Source organism: Suricata suricatta, chromosome 8 (assembly GCF_006229205.1).
Source record: "Suricata suricatta isolate VVHF042 chromosome 8, meerkat_22Aug2017_6uvM2_HiC, whole genome shotgun sequence".
In the NCBI taxonomy this organism is placed as follows: Eukaryota; Metazoa; Chordata; class Mammalia; order Carnivora; family Herpestidae; genus Suricata; species Suricata suricatta.
Genome location: NC_043707.1, coordinates 39411087 through 39438101, shown reverse-complemented (window position 1 = coordinate 39438101; position 27015 = coordinate 39411087). Strand labels below are relative to the sequence as shown.

The following is a 27015-nucleotide window of genomic DNA, read 5'->3' as shown; positions in this document are numbered from 1 at the left end:
GGGCTTGAACCCACAAACTGTGAGATCACGACCTGAGCTGAAGCTGGACGCTTAACTGACTGAGCCACCCAGGCACCCTGCTCACTGACTTTTTACAGAGAGGGGACACTGAATTAAAATTAAATGGAATTGAAAGCAATCACAATACTTATACCTTAGTTTGGGAGGAAAAAAAAGTTTCACAGAGATGCTTTGAATTGAGATAAATTAAGAGTGTGATTTACTGTTTCGGAGAACTCTTTTTGGTGCTCTAACTTCCAATAACTGTTTCCTGCAGTCTAACAAAATTTGTGCACTCAGGGAACCTCACGCATGTACCTAACAGGTAGTAAGCATTAAAATTCTATTTAGATTCATGCATTCGGAGACTGTTAAAGGTGAATGAGACCTCAGAGCGCATCTAGTCACCTCTCTTCTGGAGTGACTGAGAACCCCCTGGAGACCAAGGACAACGCTCCATTCTTTGCCCCAGGAAAGCTCAGCCCACACTCTGCTTAGTAGCAGGTGTTCTGTAAATATTTGTGATGTGAATGAGGATACTGGAGGCCCAGAAAGATGACTGATTCTTTTTTTTTTAATGTTTATGTATTTTTGAGAGACAGAGAGACAGAGTGTGAGTAGGGGAGGGGTAGAGAGAGAGACACACACAGAATCTGAAGCAGGCTCCAGGCTGTGAACTGTCAGCACAGAGCCTGATGAGGGGCTCCAACTCACGAACCGAGAGATCATGACCTGAGCTGAAGCCGGACGCTTAACCGACTGAGCCACCCAGGTGCCCCGAAAGAGGACTGATTCTTATAAGTTCGTACAGCAAGCCCGTTGTGAAGCCAGGGGTCTCCTGACCCTTGATTATGGTCTAGTTCCATAATTTAAAAAACCAATCTAATACCCGAGCAGTCATATAAAGGAGAAATGAAAAGGAAGTAATTTATAATAAAACATACCAATTCCAGCATGTAGTCGCTCAGGAATAACTACCTTGGAAGACTTATGAGGGAATGAGAATCTTGCACACACACCTAGAGATCACGCTGATTGCACTAGTACAGGTACTGGCCGGTACAGGTGTGTTAGGTTGGTGACTCAGGCTTGTTGTTAGTTACCTCATTTGACAAAATGTGAGTAATTCTTGGGAAGGTTCTAAACAATTGAAGTTTAACTTTGCTTAATTTACGTGCCAGTTGCATTCCTGTAAAATTCAATAATGTTCAATGCTTTGCATTTATATGTAAAATGGAACTGGGCTCTAGGTTCAGATAGTCATAGACAAAATTCTGACCCATGTGAAGGCTGGGAGGACATATGAAATTAGATAGGATCTGGGGCAGCTCACCACTGCCCTGACCTATGGGTTGTGGGACATCTAGCCCTAAACCTGACTCTACGTAGCTATGGAGTGTTGGCCGTGTCTGCCGATCATGGTGACAACCAAAACACTCACTTGTAAATTCCCCACTTTTTAGAGGGGACTCATCCTTGTTGAGAATCACTGGTCAAAAGGGTCAGCATTTTTGAGTTACCTCTGATTTTCATTGGGAGAGATAATAACGTTGACATTTGTTGAGTACTAATTATGTGCCATCCACTGTTCTAAGCATTCAATCTATTTTAACTGATTTAATCCTTATAAGAACTTCACAGGGTAGGGTCTGTTATTATCCCCCATTTACAGCTGGAGGAATTGAAACTTATCAGGGTTAGACAACTCATCCATGAAAACATAGCAAGGAAGTAAAGCATTGGAATTCAAACTTAGGCAGTCTGGTGCCAGAGTCCGTGCGACTAAACATTGGACCCACTGGCTTATGGTTGAAAGTAGTCTTGAATCAGTTCCCTCAAAGTACATCGTGATTCTCCTAAAGTTTATCAGTGTCCTAAACTAAGCCTGCTGCTGGGGAAATTGATGATCATTTGACTCCGTTTCTTGCTGCCCTGCCCCATTTCTGACACTGCTTCTTTCCCTCTGGTTCATTGGAAGAACTGATGATATCATGGCCACTGTAAATCTGTGAGTGATGTTATTGACTGGTGAAAATGAGTCAGGGGCCTTTTGTTGGAAAGATCATGAGTGTGTGTGTGTGCGCGTGTCATTATTTTCACCACTGATGTAGTAACTTGGTTACAGTTGCCTGGTAACTATACACCATTGTAAGCAGATTTTAAAAATTAAAACTGGCTCTGGTAAAAGCCCATACAGATTTTCCCACCCCTTTTACAGTCTCTAGATCTCACTATGATCACAGAGAAACAAAAAGCCGGTAGTCTTCTGTGCTTTACCTTTCCCTCACTCTTCCCTTAGTTTTGGCATTCACTCAGAACATTCTTTTTGCCAGATTTTGCAAGTTTAGACATTTGAATCCATGGCATGTAATTACTTCACAGTAGCTTTGAAATAGCTTTACTTATTTATTTATTTATGGTTATATCTTTATTTTTGAGAGAGAAAGAGAGTACGGGAGGGACAGAGAGAGAGGGAGACCGAGGATCTGAAGCAGGCTCTGCAATGAGAGCCCAATGCAGGGCTCAAACTCATCAACTGTGAGATCATGACCTGAGCTGAAGTTGGACTCTCAACTGACTGAGCCACCCGGGCACCCCAGAAATCACTCCTTCTAGATATTTATTGGCAAAACTCTATCACTGATGTCCTTCACTAAAAGAGAAGAATTAAATAAATTTTGTATGTGAGTGGTCAACATGCAGTGTGACCACACTGAATTGTATGTATTAGAATCCACAGTCTGAGAGGCACGCTCAGTAGAATCCTAGCACATTAGGTCCGAGGGGTCAATGGAGTCCCACCCCTCAGCTGGAGTGTGTGGCTGCCCCAGGACAAACCACGTATTTCCTCTCTGACCTTGGATAAATTACTCAAAACTCTTCAACTAGATAAATAAGGCTTTTACATTTCTATGTGTCTACCTCCCAATTAGCAAGCAAACCGACTTCCCCTACATACTGTATTTCAGCAGGCGGGCTGAGCTCCTGTGGAAATACAGTAAGCTCAACTGAATGGCAGATTTTTTTAAAGTTTATTTATTTACATGATCTCTACACCCAGTGTGGGGCCCCAGCTCACTACCCTATAGGAATGGAAGGTTCTCAAAGACGAGGCAGGATTCCCAGGAAACTGTTACAAGCCTTTGGCACGGATTAGTTTCTTTGATCCTCATAACAACCCTAAGAGTAGGAACTATTACTGTCCCACCTTTTTACGAGTAAGCCTACTGAGGGACAGAGAAGTAGAGTCACTTGCCCAGTTCCACAGCTCGTCAGCCGCAGAGGGGAGGGGTGGTCCCAGGCAGCCTCCTGCATGATTCGCACTCCTCCGAAGATGAGATGGATTTCTGACAATCACGTTTTGCCGACCTCTCCACGGCAGGCCTAACATTGGCCATACTGGCAACACTGGCTTATCGTGGCACAACATTTTTGTAGTGTTGGGAGCAAGAATTTCCTGTTCCCTTCTAAGTCCTTCTGTCTGGACTAAGAATCAAATTGACATGACACAGATTAACAGAAAAAAATCAAACTTAATCTCGTAGGTACAGACATGGAAATTCTAAAAACAGGCAAAAGGAGGTACATATATTGTCCTGAGCTAAGGAGCAGGAAGTAGGGTCTTGAACTTCAAAGGGAAGGGATGCAATTCCCAGGAAGATAGAAGAGTACATGTTTGCTGAGTAGCCCAGAAACAGTGAGACACAGAGGACTTGGTCAAGCAGGCCTTGCTAGGCCCCTCCCTGTCTCCCATCCGTAGTTCGTGGTACAGTGTCGTTATCTGTGGTGACCACTCTCTTCCTACCGCAGGTCCTCCGTCTAAATTCTTTTCAGACACTTGTGGAGGAGGTAAAGAGCTTTTCCTGAATCTGCTGGGTTCTGATTGCTTTTTAACTCAAAATAGCCTCCATGCCAAAGTGGCTCATTCTGGGGCGGCCTGCCTTGGCCCCTACAGTATCAGGACACAGCATAATGCTCTAAGCCCAGAGGAATTTCCTGTTACCTTTAGTGACCTGAATGAGACCTAAGAAAACTGCTAGCCAACATGATACTTAGTTCAGTGCCTTAAAACAGTGGTTACATGTAATTCTCAGTTTGCTTTTGAATTCATGTGCATCCAAACCTCCACTCTCAGCTTTGCATTAAATGTCTGTAGTCATCGCCTTCTTTTCCATCTTTGTCTCAAATAATGGCTCTGGACCCAGAGCTAATAGCCCTCCTTGAGTTCAGACAGCTGAGAGGGTGTCCTGGCAAATGGGGACACTTGTCCAGGGCGTGAGGCTGTCCTGGGTGTCCCTGATGGCCCCCTATCAGTGGGATAGGGTCTGTGAATTGTGTTTCCAGCAATGGCGATGGACTTGTGCTGGCCCCTCCCTGGGAGGACCTCCCCCTACCCCCACCGGCCCCTTGTGGTGAGGGGCTAGGATTTGTGGGCTGCCTGGCCTAAGTGGGCAGAATGCATGGCTGTGAAGGAGAGTAAAGCAGTGAACTGTAAGAAGGAATTGGGGCTGATTAGCAGCAAACACAGAACTTTCTCCATGTATCTGAGTGGGACATCTCTGTCCTGGTCTCTTCTTCATTTTTTTGCTTACTTAGCAGTTAGCCGTCAGATTAGAAATCCATCCATCCTATTTTGGTCTATTTTTTTAATGTCTTATTTATTTATTTATTTTTGGGGGGGGAGAGAGAGAGAGAGCAAGTGCATGAGCAGGGGAGGGGCAGAGAGAGGGAAACACAGAATCTGAAGACAGGCTCCAGGCTCTGAGCTGTCAGCACAGAGCCCGACGTGGGGCTTGAACCCACAAAGCATGAGATCACGACCTGAGCCGAAGTCAGACGCTTAACCAACTGAGCCACCCAAGTGCCCCCATCCTATTTTAGTCTTTTAAGCCTTGATATAATCTAACTTCAGTTGGCAAAAACAAAAAAACGAATGCAAACAAGTTGGGAGGATCTTCCTGTCTTATAAAGTGATGTAGTCAGATACAGTAGTCCGGTGTGGGTCCCTGGAGCCAGATTGCCTGAGTGAATCCTGGCTCTGTTACTTACCATTTGTGGCGCCTTAACCTCTGGTGTCTTAGTTTCTTCATCTGTAAAATAGGAATAATAATAAGTGATGTGTGAGCATTAAGAGTCCCTCACTGTCCGACCTCAGTAATTACCATCACCATCCTCAGTAGTTCAGTGTTGTGTGTAACTAACGTCACATCATAGACATATGTTGAAGAGTAGCAGCAGTTAATAAAAAGTTAATAGAGTCATTTCGAGTCTCCCTTTTCCTCTTTGCTTCTTGCACTGCTGTGACAGCTCTCTCTGGTATGTGTCAAATGGCTTTTTCCTGTGATTAATGTTTCAAATTTATAACTGGTCAGAGAGATACAAAAAAAGGGGAGGGGAGCAGTACTTAGTCTAACCACACCCACATGAAAGCAGATGCTGGGCTGTTGCCATGGTGATGCAGAGTATTTTGTAAAACACTTGGCCTAGGGGACAGCGATGAGTCATACTCTTGCTGGGTGGGGAGAGGGCGACTGCTTTCAATTGAAACTGCCAGACCAATAGTTGGGAGACTCCCTGGTGCCTGCAATAAATCAGAGATGTCTCAGGTCCGGGGTTTGGTTGTATGTGGTTCATTTGTCATCTGGACACTTTTTCTGATTTCCTTCCTCTGGATACAAGGAGCTGGAGATACCCCTTTGCGTACATATCTATACCTATAGACATCTAGATAGATATAGATCGATCAATCGATCGATCTATCTATCTATCTTGAGAAACCACAAACTTAGTTCCTGTAAAAATAAGGTCTTCTTCCTGTATGTCTTGACACAGCTAAACCCAACAAAAGTTTTTTATGCGCTGCTTCTCCCATTCCCTGTCTCTTGCCACACACTCATTGTCCATAAGTAAGGCTCACTGAAGCGTATTATTCAGCATTTTCTTTTTAGCCAGAGTTAAACACACAGGAGGATATTTTTCAGATAGAAGTATTTGGACAACTATAGGCATTGTAATTTCAGGACGGAAAATCTGAACCAGACCTGACTTCTCTGGAATGTATTAGCTGGTTGAAGTCAGTAACTCTGCACCAAGCAAGCTGAGAAGCAGACTGACATGCTGATAGAATGTGCCATAGCCTCAAGTGGTTAGCGTGGATTACCATTGCTCAGTCGTTGGTGACTGCCCACAGCACCCGGGGCAGGAGCAGAATTAGACATCTGGGATCCACCTGTCAGTCCCCTACCCTTGCAATCATTTCCTATGCCCGTGCTATCATGCCTATGCTAGCCTATAAACAGGGATATAAACCCTCTAAAACACAGCTCTGGTCTTCTAAGAGTTTCTAATGTAGGTGAGGGAAGACAAAAGGCAGGAAAAAGCTAACTAGCAATAATATGATCCACAAGGTAATGTGAATAGTAGCAGCAATGGGCAATAGTGTGTGGAGGGGAGAGAAATCCCCATGGACTGTGGTGAAGGCAGAAGGGATTTGACTGGAGCCTTGAAGGATGGGTGGAGAAGGGGAGAGAACATTCAGGAAGGGGAAAAGACAGGAGCAACAGGGCAGAGTTGGGCCTCAGCACTGGAATTTGATGCAGGTAAAGATGTTAGGACAGGCCAAGGGAGGTCTGAAACTGGGGAAGAGATAAAGCCTTGGCATGGGGTGCTGTTACCACATGGTGGGGGTCCTTAGCACGGGGCCTAAAAATTGTGGAGCCAAGCAAAACGAGGAGAACCGTCTATAGTACAAAGGGTGCTATTTAAAAATGTGAGTTAGGGTGCTCCCAAGCAGGGAAAAGGTGAGAGAGACACTGAATTTGGTCAACCCCAATCATGCAATATTAAAAGTTTATGGTGTAATTTCATATTATGAGCAGGACCTGATGAACTGGCATTATGATATTAATGGGACTTGAGACTCAAAGGAAGGTCTTAATCAGAAAAAGGATTAAAAAGGGAATTATAACACACTAAATCTACAAAGTCAGTTTTTAAATTTTTAAGAGCATTAAGTTAATTTGTGAAGGCACTTTGAAGAGTGATTGTTGAATTGTGCTTGATTAGTAACTAGGACGATGGAGATTTGCACTAGAAATACTGGTTTTTTTAATTTAATAAACGGGGTATTAATCTGAAAAATCAAAGCGTCCACAAATAGAATTTTTCTGTGCACCACTGCTGCTCCGGAGGAAGTAGCTACCTCGTTTGGCAGGAGCACAGAGTGGAGGCGAGGCGGCCGTCTGTGCCAGGCCGAAGGCAGTGTGGGCAGGTGGGGAGCCCCAGTGAGAGGTCTGTCCACTGTTGGGACTGAGCTGTGGGGAGAGACTTCAGTTCCCAAGGCGTGGAGAGGAAAAAGAAAGACTGACGGTGCAGGACCCAGGGCAGGAAGTGGAGTCACATAAAGTTCTCTCTCAGAAGGTAAACAAGCACAGGGAGAAAGAGAACTTTTAGGGAAGAATATGTGGAAATCCAATTAAACGTTTTGCTTTTGCCTTGCATCGAATGAAAGCTTATCTGGACAAGGGAAAAAACTGGTTTTGGTCTCTGTGATACTGGAAATTCATTATCATTAGTCTGGACGTTTAAGTAGGATTCAGTATGTGCTGAGAGTAGGCCAGAATTCAAAGGCCCACGAGAAAGGAGGGTTTTGAAAAATAATACTTAGGGCCTCCACAGAACAATTGAATCAGCATCTCTGGAGATAGGGGCTGGGCATCAGTGAGTTTTTGTTTTGTTTTGTTTCCGTATTCTTGGGAAGTCTTTTTAACTCTCTGGGCACTTGTTTCCAACTGTAAAATAAGACTGGACTACATGATTAAGGTCCCTAATTAGCTCCGACATTCTGTGATTCGTGGAGGAGAAACTGCGGGCCATTCATTATCAGCTTAGATACTGACCTGCCTGCAGCCGCAGGTCAATGGCCCACTCAGTCCTCAGTCCGGAGGAGTTTCACACAGGAGAGAAGATGCTAACTGTCCCTCTTCCAGAGAATCAGGCAGGGACTTTTACAGCTGGCCAGGGAAACAAATGAGAAAACAAATAGCAGCAACAAAAGCAGGCTCACTTCCCCTGGCTTGTCTGTGGACTTGTTCCTAAAATGAACTTGAGCAGGCAAAGAGTAGCAACGCTCAGGTCTTGTACATCTTACAATTCTGTATGTCCGAAGTGGGACAGGGGCTCACACATCTCCTCCTCTCTCAGCTCTCCAACGCTGGGGAAGTCTCTCTGCTTTTAAAGACTAATGTGATAAGATTGGGCCCACCCAGGCAATCCAGGCTAATCTCCCCAGTTTGAGGCCCTTCATCTTAATCCCATCTGCAAGGTCTCTTGCCAGGTAGGATTCACAGGTTCCAAGGATTAGGGTGAGAACCTGGGGGTGCAGGGGAGGAAGGGATTATTCTGCCTACCCTGTGCCTCCAGCTGGTTTTTTGGTTTTTGTTTTTAAGAGTAGAAGCTCAACTAGGGCACCTGGTTGGCTCAGTCGTTTGGCTGTCAGACTCCTGATCTAGGCTCGGGTCATGATCTCATGGTTTGTGGGCTTGAGCTCCATCATGTCAGGCTCTGTGCTCACAGTGCGGAGCCGGCTCTCTCTCTGCTCCTCCTCCACTCCCCTACGGTCTCTCTTTCTCTCTGTCTTTTTCTGTGTGTCTCTCTCTCAAAAATAAATAAATATATAAATAAACTTTAAAACAAAGATAAGCTGGGAACTTGCGGTATGTGTGAGTCTTAGGTTTATCTTCAGAGTCACTAGATAATGATCCTGGACAGAATGAGACTATTTAGCTGATATAAACTGTTACCCACGCCCACCCACCCCCAGTAGGTGGAGGGGAATCCTAGAACTGAGGGTGCCGCTCTCTTACTTCAGGGATAAGAAGAGAACATGTTTAATTCTGTTAGTGTACGTTATCCGAGAGCCCTCGGCAGCGGCGACGGCACCCACCCTTCTGGGCCAGAGCTTTTCATCCCTGTCCCCTGGAAGTCTCTGCCTTTCTACGGATACTCTAGAAAGTCTGGCTCTGTTGGTCATGTTTCATTTGCTCCCAGCTCAACTTCATCAGCAGTAACAACATCAGGGAATGGAATTTGGGCAAAGAAATGAAGGAAGACAAAAAACCAAACAAAGAAAAAGAATTTGTTTTTCAGATCCTTCGTGTCCTTAGGATCCGAACTCCAAGTTAGATGGCTTTGAACTCTTAATACGGGGATGAAAACGATGTATTCATTCAGTAGGTGTTTATTGGGTGCCCACTCTGGGCGAGGCACGACCTGTCCAGAGATCTCTGGGAGGAAGAGGCACGGCGTTTTTTATTTCAGAAACAGTCACCAGGCCAACTCCATGTTCTGATGAAGGGGCTGGGCTGCCTGATTTGGAGCCGGTGCCCTGCCCACGATTGTTTAATGATAGACAGGAGCCCGGGCCTCCCTGGAGCTGTGTCCCGTTAGTCAATTAATTATTCAAAAGACTGTTTCCACTCTAGAGCAGAAGGAAAAAGATGCTGTCCTTTGACCTTTTCCTAGCTTCCGTAGGGACTTCTGTGGCTGCGGCAGAGAAAGGAAACAGATTTTGTTTTGAAGAGGATGGAAGTATTGCATTCCAATGTGGTCTACTCTGATGGTGGGTTCTGATAAGCAGAATTTGGGAAGTGTTTCTAAATAAAAAAGATTTCCCCTAATTTTCCACTAAAACGTTGCAAATGCCTTTCCTCCATGTTAGTATAGCAGCATCTTTGCTTGGAGCAGAGGGAAATATTCTGTCCAGGTCTGGATATTGTGTGCCAGAATGGAACACAGATGAGAGAGACGGAAGCCTGCCACTACTTGGATGTCTTATTCTGTGGGTCATTTAACCTCTCTAAGTTTTCATTTCTATCATGAGATCATATCCACCTGTATCAGTTAGAGTTCTTAGTGGATAACATCAAACCAACTACACATTTGCTTAGGGCGAAAAAGAATTTGCTAGAGAGGTGTTGGAGACCTACCGCATCTCAGGAAAGGAAGATATGTATGAACAAGCCAGGTGAGGCAGTGGCCAGGGCCAACGTGGAAGCACACAGCCAAAGTTACACAGCCGGTCTGTTGGATGTGACAGTGTCCAGTGGTTGGGTGTTAGCTGCTTGTTGGCACCACTTGCTGGTGGAAACTCAGCACCCTGCCCTCCTGCCTGCTGATACAGTGGAGCCTCTGCAGTCTGTGCCTTTTAGCAGCACTGATTTCTAAGTCAGTGGGATAGGTGTGTCTGCTTCCAGAACTTAGGTCATTACTGTTTCCCAGCGGTGAAGGAGTCTGGGAAAGCATGTCTGCAGTGAGGGGTGGGTCCTTCAATCCACCAAAACTCTTTTAAAGACTGGGAAATTTTCCAGGGCGCCTGGGTGGTGCAGTCCGTTAAACCTCCGACTTCAGCTCAGGTCATGATCTCACAGTTCGTGGGTTCGAGCCCTGCGTTGCACTCTGTGCTGACAGCTCAGAGCCTGGAGCCTGCTTCAGATTCTGTGTCTCCGTCTCTCTCTGGCCCTCCCTTGCTCACACTCTGTCTCTGTCTCGCTCTCAAAAATAAATAAATATTAAACAATTAAAAAAAAAAGACTGGGAAATTTCCAAACAGGAGGAGGAGACTCAGATGCCAGGTTGGCAAACAAAACAAAACAACCGTTTGAGTCCATCCCTTCAGTGGCCCAACATCAACCTAAGTCCTTTTTCCTGTATTTCTACTTTTGAAAGAAGAAATTCCTTCCATAAAACCCAATGCAACTACACTTTGTATAATTTAAAATGCTCTCACCTGCCCCCAGGGAGTCCTGGGAGTCACCCCAAGATCTCCTGGAGCTGGCCGGCCTCTTCCCAACCTCCTTACGTGGCTGCATCCCTCTTTCTTCTCGATATTCAGGATCGGTCATGTAAAACAGCACCGGACCAAGCACAAAGCCTGTTTCCCTGGTGGCACAGGAGTCTGGCCTTTATAATCGGCTCTTGGGGCATCTGAGATCTGCTCTCTTTAGAGGTTCAGAGACAATGAGCATCATCCGTGGGTGGAGCGGGTGGCGAGCTGGCTCCCCCTGGCACTGCCTCTCTCCAGGTGCGATCTTTAGGTTGCCGAAAGCATTTCCTGGGACAAGGAAGGAGTGGCTGATACGGAAGACGCCCGGAGAGTGAGGGTTTGAGCGTTCTGTCAGCCGAACGCTGGCGTGTGTCCCAGTTCCAGTACTCGGGGTTAAACTCAGCTCAGTACCCTAAATCTCACACAAAAGATCCTGCAAGGGTGTGGATTGAACAGTTAATTTAGTGATCCACTGAAAGTGTGTGTGAGAGAAAATATACATAAGAGGGCTTTATTTTTTAAAGTTAAGTGTTGGATTTCAGTCCATGTTGTAAGGGTAAAATTGTAAGAATTTGAGCTTATTGCTGTCTTCGTTCTGTGCAGGGACATGTGGAGAAACCACTGCCTTCGACAGTCCTTGAATTCCTGGTACTGTTCTCCTTGCTCTGTGGCCACTTTGTCCCTCAGCTCTTCTCTTCAGTGGGTTCCTGACTCCATGCAACCGTAGGTAACAATTTAATGAGCAGAGATTCTTTATAGTCCCTGCCTGGGACTGGCTTCTGATTCAAGTTTGGGTCAGTCTGTCTGATAGTCTGGCCCCGGGCCTCTTGGTAACTTCCAGTTGTAAAGGGGTCTTGGAGAGTGAGTACCTGGCTTTTTAGCCTTTGTAGAGGGAGGCCGAATGCCTCCTGTGAGACTCACTGGACAAGGAATTCCTCAAATGTATGCAGGGGGTTCAGATGTTGGACAGTGTGAGAACCCATCTAGGGTCTAGTGCACTTCCTTATGTGGTTGTTTGGGACATTTATTCTTTCTTTATCTTTTAATTTTTCTAACATTTATTTGTTTTTGAGAGACAGAGTATGAGTGAGAGAGGGGCAGAGAGAGAGGGAAACACAGAATCTGAAGCAGGCTCCAGGCTCTGAGACGTCAGTACAGAGCCCGATGTGGGACTTGAACCCATGAACAGTGAGATCATGACTTGAGCCGAAGTCAGACGCTCAAAGGACTGAGCCACCCAGGCGCTCAGTTTCAGAGACATTTACAATGATGGTATGTACGTAAAGCATCTAACATAGTACCTGCTACATATTATTACAGCCCAATCAGTGTTATTTCCTAGCATCTTCCTGGCTAATAAAATTGCCAGGTCTGAGCCATGAAAGGATGAGACTGCAAATACATAGTTAAACACAAGCATTGAAATTTGACATAGGATTTAGATAAAAGATTTAGTAGGCAGGCTAGGAAAAGTTATTTTAATTCATTATCTTCTGATACTTAGAAAACTTTTATTTTTGGTATAAGTGTTAACATTTTAATTGAGAAAAAGTGTGACTATGTAGCTTTTTTTCTAAAAAGTTCTTTGATAAAACCAGCTTATCTGTTTTTATCTGGTTCTTGTTATAAAGAGGAGATTTAAAAAATTAGGGGCGCCCAAGTGGCTCAGTCGGTTAAACATCTGACTTCGGCTCAGGTCAAGATCTCACAGTTTGTGGGTTTGAGTCCCGTGTGGGGCTCTGTGCTGACAGCTCAGAGCCTGGAGCCTGCTTCAGATTCTGTGTCTCCCTCACTCTCTGACCCTCCCCCTGCTCATGCTCTAACTCTCTCAAAAATAAGTAAACAGTAAAATGTTTTTTTAATTTGAATTCATCTTCGTTCATAGGAAGGTGTTTGGTCTTGCCTCTGCCCCCTACTGTGTTGACTTCATTGGACAGGAGCTTACTGTCCCATCTGGGTGTCAGTCGGTTCCATGTGCTTGGTTTAAGCTTATAAATATGTATAAAAGGGTCAGCAGAAATAAGAAAATACTGTTTTGATTCCCAAGCCCAATCTGAAGTCGGCATGAAATTGGTCATGAAGTTTTCTAGTCACCAGATGCATTGAAAGTAGAGGCCCCAGAGGCGTATTTCTTAGCTTGGAAGTATATCTGCTTTATCTCTATCTGTTCCATAAGCAACAGAAGAATGTTGCCTCTCAAGATCTACTCTACATGAAAAAAAAATATAAAGATTCACTCTACATGACTGGCAGTTCATTTGCATTGTATCTGCATCTGTTAATTCATTCACCAAACATATATTGAGTTCCTAGTACATACTGGATATCACATCAGTCTCTGAAAACAGTAATGAAAAGACTTGGTCCCTGAACTGAAGGCGTTCTTGGTCTAATAGAATAGGAAAGACAGACATATAAGCAGGTTAGCGTAGTGTCATGGGACATGTGTGATGCTCAATGTGTGGACAAAGACAGGTGGTGGCTCAAAGGACAAATGTCTAACTGTGGTTGCGGGGGAGGTGGATCCAGAGACGTCTTCATGGAGGAAGAGACGTGTGAGCTGGATCTGGAAGGACAGCACAGGTTCTGCCCCGGGAGGAGGGGAGAGGGCGGTCCGGACAGCGGCGTGGCCCATGCGTCGGCATTACGGGGCCTGGTGCCGTGTGGGGCTGTGGGGGGTGCGGGGCCCGGCGCAGGAGAGGAGTGTCCGGAGATGAGGTTGGAGGGGAAGCGGAAGCCAGGACCTGGCGGGCCTTACGTGCCTTGCTGAGGACTACGCTTCATCCTTAGGGGGCTAGAGGCCATTCATGTGCCTCCCGTGGTGCAGGTTTGAATTTAGAGCAGTTATTCTGAAAACAAACTGTGTCGTCAGTTGAAAGTGAAGGTTGAGGGTGGAGCAGGGTGAATTTGGAGAAAGGGAAACCAGCAAGGGCAGAGCATCGCAGAGGTCCCTGTGAGAAGGGATGGCGACGTCCATCTCCAACTCTGTCTACAGTGGATACGACAGAGGTATCGTAGCTGTGTGGATAAGGGCTCCCGGTGCCTGTCAGATCGCTTCAGTTTCCTAAAACAAAATAACACTGTGGCAGTGTGGCAGAGGCTTCTGGCTGACCCTAAACACTCGTGTGCCCCTCGCATGGTGCGGAGCAGCCTGTGAAGCAGATCATGGAGGGCCGGGAGCTACGTTAGCAAGCTCCCTGCCCCGGGGCTGGGTAGGCCTCGAGTGACGAGTTCCCAGCAGAGGGAGGGACTCGATCACTTCTGGGCTGGGGTGGTTAAGTATCAGGTATGAGCTCCTGTATTCTCTCTGTCCTCTCTGTGTACCTTGTCCCCCTGCTGACTGGAAGTCCCTGCGTCACTGCTTGAAGGCTTGCTGCCAGACCCGACTGGACTTCACTGTGCTGTTGACTCAGCCTGTCTGTACTGTAGCCACATCACAGAAATGTGTTACTAGACTCGGCGGGCTGGCTGCTCGATCATTCAGGCTAACTCTAAGTCAGTTCGTGGATTACGGGTTATTTTGACAGGGACACTACCCATGTCATAGTTTGTGTCCTTTTTATTGAAAGCTGTCTCCATGATTTCTGAAGTTGGGGGTCGGTCCATTCTGTGCTCCACAGGGTGGTTGGGGCAGGAAGCAGAAGAATGTCAAGCCCTGTCACTTGTGCTCACTCTCTGGACTGTGTCCTATCAGTGTAGCCAAGTTACGCTGTGCCTTGTTTTGAGCATTATTTCGGATCTCCTTTCCTTTTCACTTCCACAAATATTTTTTGGCACTTGTCATGTGCCAGGCCTACTCATAAGTTTTACTTTGCCTGGGACTGAGCTAGATTGTTCTAGTGCAATAGTGAACAGGGGACACACAGTCTCTGCTCTCCTGAAACAGAGGATGGGCGGCACGAGGGAATTAAGGAAACGTTTCCAAATGATATTGTAAGTGCTATGTTTGGGGGAGAAGATGATGCCTTGAAAATAGATGGAAGGAATACAAAACCTGAACTTGGAAATTCAGGAAGTCTTTCTGGAGGAAGTGACATTTAAGCAGATAAAGCAGGGTTGTATGGGAGCTAGTCAGATGATGAGTAGGACAAAGGTAGTATGTGCGAAGGCTTAGGGGAGGGCTAAAAGCAGCTGTTTGCCCCTTGAGAATAGAGTACAATTTGGGAAGTGGCAAAGACTAATGTTGGGAAAGGAAGCAGGGGCCCGATGATGAAGGGGTTATGGGCCATGGACGGGGACTGTCTCGTGTTGGGGCACCCCAAAAGCAGAAACTGAGGCAAGTAGAAGTAGTTTATTTTCAAGTTGGTTCCAGGAAGCGCAATGAAGGAATGGGAGAGTAAGCAGAAGGGAAGAAAGCCCACAAAGGCGGCGTTAACCCGCGGGGCAGTGCTCTGGACAGCTGGAGTTCAGCACCACCAGAGACACCTGAGAGCCTGCTGGACATTTCTCGGAGCTGTCACATTGGTCCGGGAAGGCAGGGCGCTTACCCCGCGCTCTCATCCCTCGGTAGCTGGAGGTTGTACCTAGGAACCTTAACTCCTCCCGCTTCTGGCCAGTTCCCTGTACCTCAGAGAGTGACCTGGGGTAGGCTGAGGGACAGAGCCACTGGATGCCATTGTGTGCATGGGAACAGTCTGTAGGTGATGTCCAGGCGTGGTGTCCAGGGTAGGCTATGGGAACTTGATGTCCAGTGCAGGCCGTAGGGATGGTGGGCATCACTCCTATAGCATCTCCCAGAAGTCTAAACTCCATCCTAAGAACACATGGGATCTATCGCGGGATTTTCAAGAATGCATCTTATAGTTTTTTTATGTTTATTTATTTATTTTGAGAGAGAGACAGTGCAAGCAGGGGAGAGGCAAAGAGAAAGAGAGAAAATCCTAAGCAGCCTCCGCACCGTCAGTACAGAGCCAGTGTGGGGCTTGAACTCATGAACAGTGAGATCATGACTCAGGCCAAAATCAAGAGTAGGACACTTAACCAACTGAGCCACCCAGGTGCCCCTTCAAGGATGCATTTTAGAAAAGCTCATCTTGGCTGAATGGAGAGGGTGGATTAGACTGGGGCAAAACTGAAGTAGACAGATGAATTAAGAGCTATTTTATTTTATTTACTTAATTTTTAGATTTTATGTACGTACGTATGTATGTATGTATGTATGTATGTATGTATGTATTTGAGAGAGAGAGAGCACAAGCAAGGTAAAGGGACAGAGGGAAAAAAAGAGAGAACCTCAAGAAGGCCCCACGCTTAGTGCAGAAGAGAGCCCAATGCGGGGCTTGATCTCATGACCCTGGAATCATGACCTGAGCCTAAATCAAGAGTCGGATATTCAACCAACTGAGTCACCCAGGCACCCACCATCTCTATATCTTCTTTGGTGAGATATTTGTTAATGTCTCTAGCTCATTTTTTTTTTACATTTATTTATTATTGAGAGACAGAGAGAGACAGCATGAACAGGGTAGGGGCAGAGAGAAAAGGAGATACAGAATCCAAAGCAAGCTCCAGGCTCTGAGCATCTGAGCAAGCTGTCAGCCCAGAGCCTGATGCCGGACCCGAACCTGTGAACCGGGAGACCATGACCTGAGCTGAAGTCGGTCACTCAACTGACTGAGACACCCAAGCGCCCCTATTAGTTCATATTTTGGATAATAGTTCTTTATCAAATATGTCTTCTGCAGATATTTTTTTCCCCAATGTGTGGCTTGTCTTTTCTTTCTTCCTTTCCTTCCTTCCTTCCTTCCTTCCTTCCTTCCTTCCTTCCTTCCTTCCTTCCTTCCTTCCTTCCTTCCTTCCTTCTTTCTCTTTTGATTTTATTTTTAAGTAATCTCTAACCCAACATGGGGCTTGAACTCACAACCTTGAGATTAGGAGTCTCACGCTCTACTGACTGAGCCAGTCAGGCGCCCCTGTCTTTTCCTTTTCTTGACAGTGTTTCCACGACAAGCAGAAAATTGTAATTTTAATAAAGTGTTGCCTATTAGTTCTTTCTTTCGTGGATCATGACTTTGGTTTTGTATCTAAAAACTGCTAAACTTAAGGTTCACCTAGGTTTTCTCCTATTTATCTTCTAGGAGTTTTAAAGTTTCGTAGGTTACATTTAGATCTGTGGTCTATTTTGAGTTGAATTTTGTGAAGGGTGTAGGGTCTATGTGTAGATTATTTTGTGCATTACAGATGTACAGTTGTTGCAGCTCTTTTTGTTATAAAGACAGTCTTTATTTCATTTTATTGCCTTTGCTCCTTTGTCAAGATCAATTGACTATATTTACATGGGTTTACTTCTGGGCTGTATTTTCTTTTCCATTGACATATCTGTTATTTTGCCAGTAAGAACAGATTATGATTTCTGTAAAATATGGATTACTTTTTTTTTACATTTATTTTGAGAAACAGACAGAACACAAGTGGGGGAGGGGCAGAGAGAGAAGGAGACACAGAATCCAAAGCAGGCTCCAGGCTCTGAGCAAGTTGTCAGCACAGAGCCCCATGTGGGGCTCAAACCCACAAACCATGAGATCATGACCTGAGCCGAAGTTGCACACTCAACCAACTGAGCCACCCAGGCACCCTGAAAGTTTGATTACTTTTGATTACTGTAGCTTAATAGAAAAGTCTTGAAGTTGGATAGTGTCAGTCCTCCAATCTCCTTCAATAGTGTGTTGGTTATTCTGAGTCTGTCTCTCCATATAAACTTTAGAATCAGTTTGTTGCTATTCACAAAACAACGTGTTGCGATTTTGACTGGGATTGCATCAAGTTGAGAAGAACTGCCATCTTGACAGTAGTCAGTCTTCTTATTCACAAACGCGGAACATCTCTCTATTTATTTAGTTCTTCTTTGATTTTTCAGCAGAGCTTTGTAGTTTTACTCACATACAGCTTATACATATTTGGTAGATTTATACCTAAGTATTTCATTTTGGGGGGATGCTATTGTAGTATTATATTTTTAATTTCAAATTTCTCTTGTTTATTGCTGGTATATAGGAAAGTAATTGACTTTTGTATATTAAACTTGTATCTGGCAGGTGCCTGAGTGGCTCAGTCAGTTAAACATCTGACTCTTGATTTCAGCTCAGGTCATGATCTCACGGTTCATGAGATCGAGCCCCATGCCAGCAAGGTGCCTGTTTGGAATTCTCTCTCTCTCCCTCTCTCTTTGCCTCTCCCCTGCTGCACATGCACCTTCTCTCTCTCAAAATAAATAAATAAATAAAAATAAATAAAAAAGTATATCTGGCAAACTTGTTATAATCACTTATTAGTTCTAGATATTTTTTGTCAATTGTTTAGAATTTTCTGCATTGATGATCATGTCAACTGTGAATATGATTTTATTTCTCTTTCCAATCTATATACTGTTTATTTCCTTTTTATTTTATTTTTTAAAAGTTTATTCATTTTTTGAAGGAGAGAGTGCACACACATGTGCATGAGTTGAGGAGGGGCAGAGAGAGAGAGAGAGAGAGAGAGAGAGAGAGAATCCCAAGCAGGCTCTGCATTGCCTGTGTGGAGCCCAATGCAGGGCTCAAATTCGTGAACCATGAGATCATGACCTGAACTGAAATCAAGAGTTGGATGCTTAACTGACTGAGCTGCCCAGGTGTACCTGTTTATTTCCTTATCTTGTCTTAGGCAATAGCTGTTCCAGTATGGTGTTGAAAAGCAGTGATGAGAGGGGATATCCTTCCCTTTTTCCCGATCTCAGTGGGAAAAGCTTTTAGTTTCTTACAATTAAGTAGCTGTAGATTTTTGGTAGATATTCTTTATCAAGTTGAGGCAGTTCCCCTCTATTCCTAGTTCACTGAGAACTTTTTATCATGAATAAATGTTAGACTTTGTCAAATGTTTTTTTCTGCACTTATTGATATGATTGTGTGATTTTTCTTTGTTAGCCTGCATATGTGATGGATGACATTAATTGATTTTTGAATGTTGAATCAGCCTTGCATATGTGGGATAAATCTCATTTGGTCATTATATACAATTCTTTTCATACATTGTTGGATTTGATTTGATAATATATTGTTGAGAATTTTTGCATCTATATTCATGAGAGATGTTGAATTGTAGTTTTTTCTTTTGCTTGTAATGTCTTTGTCTGGTTTTAGTATTAGGGTTATATTGGCCTCATTGAATGAGTTAAGAAGTATTTCTTCTGCTTCTATCTTCTGAAGGAAGGGTTAAGAAGGGTTGCTGGGGGCACCTGGGTGGCTCAGTTGATTAAGTGGCTCTTGGTTTTGGCTCAAGTCATGATTTCACGGTTCACGAGTTCGAGTCCCACACCGGGTTCTGTGCTGACGGTGAGGAGCCAGTTTAGTGATTCTCTCTCCCCTCTCTTTGTGCCCCTACCCTGCTTGTGCGCCCTCTCTCTCTCTCTCTCTCTCTCTCTCTCTCTCTCTCTCTCTCCCTCTCTCTCTCTCAAAATAAATAAATAAATAAGTAAACTTTAAAAATTCTTTAAAAAAGGTTGCTGGTTTTTAGTTTGTTTGGTTTTTTACTTCTTGTTGGGATGAAGTGGTAATTTGCATGCTTCTTACATGCTGGACCTGAACCCCTGTGATTGTGTTTTTTATGCTGAGTTTGAGGGACTTGTGGGACATCCAAGTGCAGTTGTTACTCTATGAGTGATGCCTGAATGGGGACGGGGGTGGATAAATGAGATCAGCCAGGGGTACAGTTCATGTGGGAAGAGAAGAGGACGGAGGCAATGTTCTTGAGAAGGACCAACATTTAAGGAAAGAAAAGATTTTAACAAGGCAGAGTAAGAATGAGCCTGAGATGGGACACCTGGGTGGCTCAGTCAGTCACTGTTCCAACTCAAGTCTTGATCTCAGAGTTGTGAATTCAAGCCCTGCATTGGGCTCCACAGTGGGCATGAAGCCTACTTAAAAATAAATAAATAAATAAATAAATAAATAAATAAATAAATAAAATCTTTTTAAAAAGGATGAAGCTGAGAGGCAGGAGGAAAATCAGAAGAATGAGACCTTGTGGAACCTAGGGAAAGAATGTTTTAAAACAGGGACTAGCCAGCAAGAGTGAATGCTGCCCAAAGGTCAAATAAAGTATGGGCTAAAAATGGTCTCTTAGAGGGAGCTTTCTGGTAGTGTGGCTGAAAGCGTGTTGAGTGGCATGGTGTAGGTGTAATACAGATCGGAAGGAATTGAGAAGGAAAAGGTGAGGCAATGGAGAGAGCAGGCGAGATTAATTTTTTCAAGGAATTTGTGAGAGATGGATTTGAGGGAATGCTTTTTATCCTAGTAGGAGAGACTTAGGCATATATAAATGTTGATGGGAATGAGTGAAATGAGCTGGATGAGGGAGTGATGGAAAGAAGAGACAGAGGAGGGTAGGTGGTGGGTGGAGGGAAATCTCAAAGAAGGCAGGGAGGTGGTGAACCAGGGCACAGGAGGAGGGATTAACCCTTCAGGGGAAGAGGGATGTCTAGTCCATTTTAACCGGAGAAAGCATGTAAGAATGATGCAGGTTATATATTATGTCCTTTAATCTTTACAGAACTCTCTGGGGCTGGATGTTATTTTCCTCAATTTTCAAATGATGTAATGGAGGCCTGGAAAAGTTAGGTAATCTGCCCAGAGTCTCCAGGAGAACTTAGGTCTTCTGACCCCACGGTTGCTTTGAACCCCAACTATAATACTCATTTGCCTGCGATAGTGTAAAAGCTTAAGTTCCCCATAAGGAAGTGCCCTGAAAATGACTGAAATCTAGTTGGGTCTTTGTTTTATGATTTAATAAGCAAAGAGCTTTTACTGCAACAAACATACAGTTTCATTTGGTAGAGATCTAGCTAAAGAGGTTATGTTTGATTAATGTTTGACCAACTCCGTATCAAAGGTCTGACTTTTCTTTCTGAGCAAGACTGCTAGAATAAACAACCTTGCTTCTGTCTCTTTGTGTGGCTGAGAAACACTAACATGCATATCTTATATAGCTTGTCTTCTTCATTCTTCCCAACACTGAACTGCCACCAATGTGGGTACAATGAGGTCTGTATTATAGATGCACCTTTCTGAGGCTCAGAAAGGTCAAGTAACGTGCTCAAGGGCACAGAGTGGGTGGCCAAGCATGAGTCTGGACCCAAGTCTTTCTGACTCTAAATCTCTTGCTCTTTCAACAAAGCATTGCTTCATGTAGCTTGGGGGGTGGGGAGGGACCTTGTGGTTGGAGGATGAATTAATGATAAGACTTTGTGATATGCCGCGGCATATAACCTGTCTACCAGGATTTTGTCGTTCTCCTTTCAGCTTATTTAACTTAAACTAAGAAAGCATTGCAGAACTGATACCAGTCAATATTTACATAGTGCTAAATACACACTGAGCATTGTTCTAGGTGCTGTAGGTGTAACAAATTAACCCTAGAGCAAACTATGAGGTACGCTCTATTATTGTCTCCATTTTATGTAGGAGAAACTGAGGCACAGAGAGGCCCAAGCTTACTCAAGGTCACACAGCCAATAAGTAGCAAAGCCAGGTTTGGAACTCAGAAACTCTGGCCCCTGAGTCTGGGCCTTTGCCTCTCAGGCAGGGACTGTTGCTCTCTAACCAGGAGAATGGAGACATTGGATTCTCAAAGCCGATTCTCTGACAGAGTCTTCCCTGTTTACTCAGTTTAGTTATTTGACTAGAGGCACAGACTTTGGAGTCAGACCTGGGTATGAATCCCAGCTCTATCACTTACCGTGGTTTGACCTTGCTTCCCTTCTCTACCTGCTCAGTTCCTTCATCTGTAATATAGGGACACTGACAATACTTAACTCACAGTCTTTGTGATGATTAAAAGAGCTAAAACCTATGAGGAGCTCAGCTGGAATGCAGGGCAATGGACAATGGGCAGTAGTAGTTATCAGTGTATCATGAAGTTGACAATAACCAGCAGATTGGAGCACAGGTCTGCTGGACTTCGGAGCCTCCACATCCCCTACCATCTCAATTACTTCCTAAGCGTCCTCATCCTCGTGCTCAGCAGGCCCCTCTTGTAGACCTCCAGGATGCTGTCAGTGGACCTATCAGTGTTCTGTCCACTCAGGTGGCTCCGTTGGCCCTCCCTATTCCCATCCCACTGTGAGACCAGTCAGTGCAGAGAAGGCAGCAGCGGGACCAGACTGGGAGTTGGAGACCAGAGGAGCAGGGATACGGAGGCAAGACCTGGTCCAGGAAGTATAAGTCGAGGCCGCAGGTGTGGCCAGGGTCACACAACTGACCCACAGTGTTGCCGGGCCCTCCTTGTGGGAATGTGCAAAGTCTCTGTGGGCTGATGTCAGGTCCACATCGGGTCTGGTTTAGCCAAATCGTTATATATAATGATTTATTTCAGGCAGTCTTCTTTGGGAAGTCTGTCATCCTAGCCCCCAGCCATAGGGGCTAGATTTTGATGATTTTGTATAGATTCTGAAGGTGCATCTAATACTTCTATTTTCCATCCATTTTTAATCAGTCATTGAGTCCTGTTACTTTTTTTAAAAGTTTATTTATGTAAGTGATCTCTACCCACAGCCTGGGGCCCTAACTCACAGCCCTGAGATCAGGAGTCTCACGTTCTACCCACTGAGCCATCCAGGCATCCCACGTCCTGTTACATTTCTGTTTTTGTGTCCTGGCCCTTCATTTTGTGACCTGAGAATGCCCGGCAGCAGTGCTGCTCAGAAGGCTGCAGGAGTGTAGAAGGTTCTAGATGTCTCGGGGTGGTCTGAGAAGTCGTAGATTAGAGAGAATCTGTGTGAAGGAGAGAAGTTGGGATCGTTACAGACAAACTATGGGTGTGCTTTAGGCCCTAACGGTGAAGTAGGACCATAAATTAAAGTGTGATCAGATGCTGGCTGAACGGGAGCAGCTCTGAGAGTGAGAGCCCAGAAGGCGGGGTAATGGTGGGAGCCCAAGGGCAGAGGCATGAGGACTCTGGGCACTCGCCACGTGGGGCTGTTGGCATGGCATGGGTGAGCCCTGCTGCCCAGTGCAGGCTTCTCAACCGGGTCCCCCGAAGAGTGGCTCCCAGCAGAGGAATGTGGAGATGTGTGTGTATGTGAGGCGGGGGTATGTATGTGTACACGGGTTGGGGGAGGGGATGTCCAAAAAGTTCAGCCAAAAGGAATACCCTGTAGGAAAGAATTTTCTTTGAGGTCTTATGTTTTGTACTGAAGATCTGTTTATTTTAATATAAAACTGTTCGAAAGGATGGCAGGAAGTTAAGTGGGTGTTCCCTGCTTGTGCTATGACTTGAGATCTTGTCACTGTCCCTCAGCCCGGCCCCCAGAAAGACACAGTGTGAGGAGCACAGACTCAGGCACCTGGAGCTGGGGTGTTCTTGCCTTCCCATCTTGTACTCTGGTCCAGATCTCAGCTTCTCTCAACTTGGGTTATTATGATGTGCACTTAAAATCTTAAAAACACACACACACACACACAACATCGCGATGTAATTATTAAAACAATACATATTTACTAAAGACAGGATAGTTCTCAAAAACATTTAAAAAGCAATGAATTGTTTTTTATAAAGGTATTTATTTATTTATTTTGAGAGAGAGAGGCAGAGAGAGAGAGAATGCACCACGCAGTGTGAGCAGTGGAGGGGCAGAGAGAGAGAGAATGCACCACGCAGTGTGAGCAGTGGAGGGGCAGAGAGAGAGAGAATGCACCACGCAGTGTGAGCAGTGGAGGGGCAGAGAGAGAGAGAGTCCCAAGCAGGCTCTGTGTTGTCAGCACAGAGCCCAATGTGGGGCTCAAACCCACGAGATCATGACCTGAGTCAAAATCAAGAGTCAAAAATCAAGAGTCAGATGCTTAACTGACTGAGCCATCCAGATGCCCCACAATCAATTAATTTTTAAAGTAAAATTTTATTAAATTTTTTGCATCATGGATTCAATTCTAATGATATGGAAGGAACACATAAATATTCTCCTTCCTACTTCCTATTCCCCAGCTATCCTGTTTTTTCTAGGAAGCACCCAGTTTTATCAGTTTCTTATTTATTTAATTATGAGCATGTATTCTCCACTATCATTGCCCCCCAAATGGTAGTTTAATGGACATACTTACCGACAGAGAGACACACACTGTCCTGTACTTTATTTTTTGCTCTAACATTGTGTCCTGTGGTTGTTGCAGATCAGCATGTTGAGGTAGGTTGTTTTTCACTATCGCCTGGAAAGGAGCAGACCCTTCATTGGCTGGCCTCTCTCCAGGGTCTCCCGGGTCTGTCATATTGTGTCAGATTAATTGTGCTGAAATGTCACTCCCTTGCTCAAACCCACCTGCCTCCCCCCACCCCTCCCAGGAATGACAAGGCCCTTGCTCTCCTCCTGCACCTGATAGCGCACCCGCCCAGCCAGCCGAGCCAGGCCCCTCTCTGCTCATCGTTGCCTTTCCCATGTTTTCTGTTCCTTTCTGCTCTTCCCACCCTGCCCTGCCCAAAATGGATCTTCCGGTCTGTTCTTTTCTCTTGGATCCTCTCCCCATGAATCCCCAACTCTTGGCGCCGATGGTGGTACTTACCACTCAGCACTCCAGCTGTGTCTTTGCTTCACACTGTCACCTATGTGTTGTTGAGGTCTGTGGCTCTTGTCCTGACTGTGAACCCTGTGCAGGCCCGCGACCTCATTTTCTAAGTTGTTCATTACTTCCTGCGGTGCTTTAAATCCCATCGTTGAAAGGAATTTCATTACTGGAAATCACCTATAAAGTGGGAACAGTAAGTATCTCATGAGTTGAAAATTTTGTAAGAAGGCCAAGAAACCTGGTTCTGAGTGCTGACTTGCCCAGAATGGGGGCAGGACAGAATCGAGTCTTCCCTGCAGAGACCAGAGCTGAAGCCTCCTTCTCCTCCCATAAAACCAGGTTTGAGGCTAAATGCTGTTCAAGCTCTTCAGAGCCTTGGTGGATGTGCCTAGAAGAGGCTGACATGAATAGGCTGAGTCTTTGCAGGAAGAAGGCTCAGTGCAAGGGCTGCTCATTGATTAGCTGCTCAGGAAATACGACAGATAGGATTTTTAGATTGAGCAGTACAAGTTCGATGGTCCAGAGAACTACCTGAAATGACTTTTCCTCCTTTGGTCAATCTTATTGAAAGGAAGGGTGCATAACAATATTAAAGAAAAGGTTAATGACATCATCATTAAAAATTTATTTATTTATTTATTTATTTATTTATTAGAGAGAGAAAGAGAGAGAGAGAAACCCAGGCAGGCTCCAACGCTCAGCACGGAGCCCAATGTGGGGCTCAATCCCACAACCCTGGGATCATGACCTGTGGTGAAATCAAGAGTTGGACAATCAACCAACTGAGCCACCCAGGTGCCCCAATGACATCACCATTTTTACTTTTACATAACTCCTTCCAGAATTTGCCCACTTTTATGCATAAAAAATATGTAGGGTAGCTACAGTCAGGTGGGAATTTTGATAGGAAATGAGAATTAGTGTTCCATGAAGGCATCTTCCTCACCCAGATCTTATGGCCCTATCTTGATTTTCTCCCTCTCTTCATTTTGGCATGACTTTCCAGAGGTCAGTTTTTTTTTCTTTCTTCTTTGTTCTCACTGCTTCTGAGAAAGAGAAATATAAATCCCCACCCTGATTTATCTTTTGTAAGTAGAATGTAATTAGAATGTCAGCCTTGGAGGAAAGTGGGAAGAACATTCACAAGAACATATTTATTGTCAATCACTGCCTATTAGACAAGAGGGCCATTTCTGTCTCCCAAAGGAATGAGATAATCCAAACCTTAGATTTGTAGAGTTATTAATCTAGTGACCTCACTTACCACATTTCACATATCATTTACTATTTCCCAGTTGTCATTTATTTATCACCTACCTTTTCTATCTTATCTATGTGTAATATCTCACATGAATACACTCTGTTATAATCTCCCGGGGACTCTGTGTCCTGGACATTCCTTCGTGCCATCATGACCATGTCCAGGGAGGTGGCAGGGATGAGTGGCGAAAACCGTAGACGGTCTAGGCTCCAATTCTGCCTCACCACTTACTAGCTCCGTGCCTTGGTCAAATTACCTGCAAAGTGGAGACAGTAAAAGTACTGGTTGTTGGGAGGAGTGAAGGAGTTAATACTTGTAAGGCACTAGGACATAGTAAGAGCTCAATAAATATTAGCTATTATCTGGTTTTCTTCTAATCGTCAAAGATCAGACAGCACACTGCCGCTTACCTGTCATCTTCTCGGCCTGGTCTTGTCCCAGGCATAATCATCACTCACTCTTTTGATAGTACAACGCACTTGATACTTAATTTACCCAAGTAGCATGTGGAGACAGTTGCACAATAGGAAGAAAGAAACACAACGTCTGAATTCTCATTTTGACATTGCCACTTTCTTTGGGGTTTTGGGATAGTTACTAGTGTCTTGGTTTTGCCATTTGTAAAAAAATGAATGTTATAAAACATAACAAGGTTATTGTGGGTGCTAAATAAGATAATGCCTAAAAAGTATCTCATACAGGGGTGCTTGGGTGGTGCATTTGGTTAACCTAAACCAGACCTGGGGCTCAAAGTCATGAACCCTGAGATCATGACCTGAGCCAAAACCAAGAGTTGGACTCAGCTCAGGTCTTGATTTCAGGGTCATGAGTTTGAGCCCTGCATTGGGTTCAGTGCTGCGCATAAAGCCTACTTAAAAAGGAAATTAAAATAATCTCATAAACTTCTTCCTGGAGACAAGTTTCCCCAGCCAGCAACTCCTTCCTTAGAAACTAAAATACAGCTGGGCATATTTCCTTTAGTCTTTTGTCTGTGGGTAGACACACATATTTCAAAAAGGAATCCCATTATATACCAATTTTGCAATCTGCTTTACTTTTACATAGACATTTCTGCATCTATTTAATATTTTCAAAGTCATGGTTTTCATGAGTTATATAGTATTCCAAGTACATTTATACTTAACTTATTGGACCTTGAGGTTGTATTTAGATTTTAGCTGTTCTAAGGATTGCTGCGTCAAATATCTTTGTGTATGAATCTTTGTAACCATCTTTTGTTACTTTATCTTTTTAAAAATTTTTTTTCTGTTAACATTTATTATTGAGAAACAAAGAGAGACAGAGCATGAGCATGGGAGGGGGCAGAGAGAGGGGGAGACACAGAATCTGAAGCAGGCTCCAGGCTCTGAGCTGTCAGCACAGAGCCTGAGGCAGGGCTCAAA

At 44.6% G+C, this 27015-nt stretch overlaps 1 long non-coding RNA gene and 1 other non-coding gene across 3 annotated transcripts; both read right to left on the bottom strand.

Moving 5' to 3' along the window:
* Positions 1-16657: 16657 nt before the first annotated feature.
* Positions 16658-16730, bottom strand: TRNAR-CCU. The gene has a single exon. It is a non-coding gene; the product is annotated as a tRNA-Arg (tRNA).
* Positions 16731-22389: 5659 nt separating this feature from the next.
* On the bottom strand, positions 22390-25862 carry LOC115299446. 2 transcript variants are annotated; one of them, XR_003912185.1, is made up of 5 exons: positions 25298-25862; positions 24349-24528; positions 23893-24050; positions 23139-23230; positions 22390-22566 (listed from the first exon to the last, which is right to left on the bottom strand). It is a non-coding gene; the product is annotated as an uncharacterized LOC115299446 (long non-coding RNA). The 2 variants fall into 2 exon arrangements; XR_003912184.1 differs by lacking the exon at positions 22390-22566 and having other exon boundaries at positions 22979-23230.
* Between the last annotated feature and the right edge of the window lie 1153 nt (positions 25863-27015).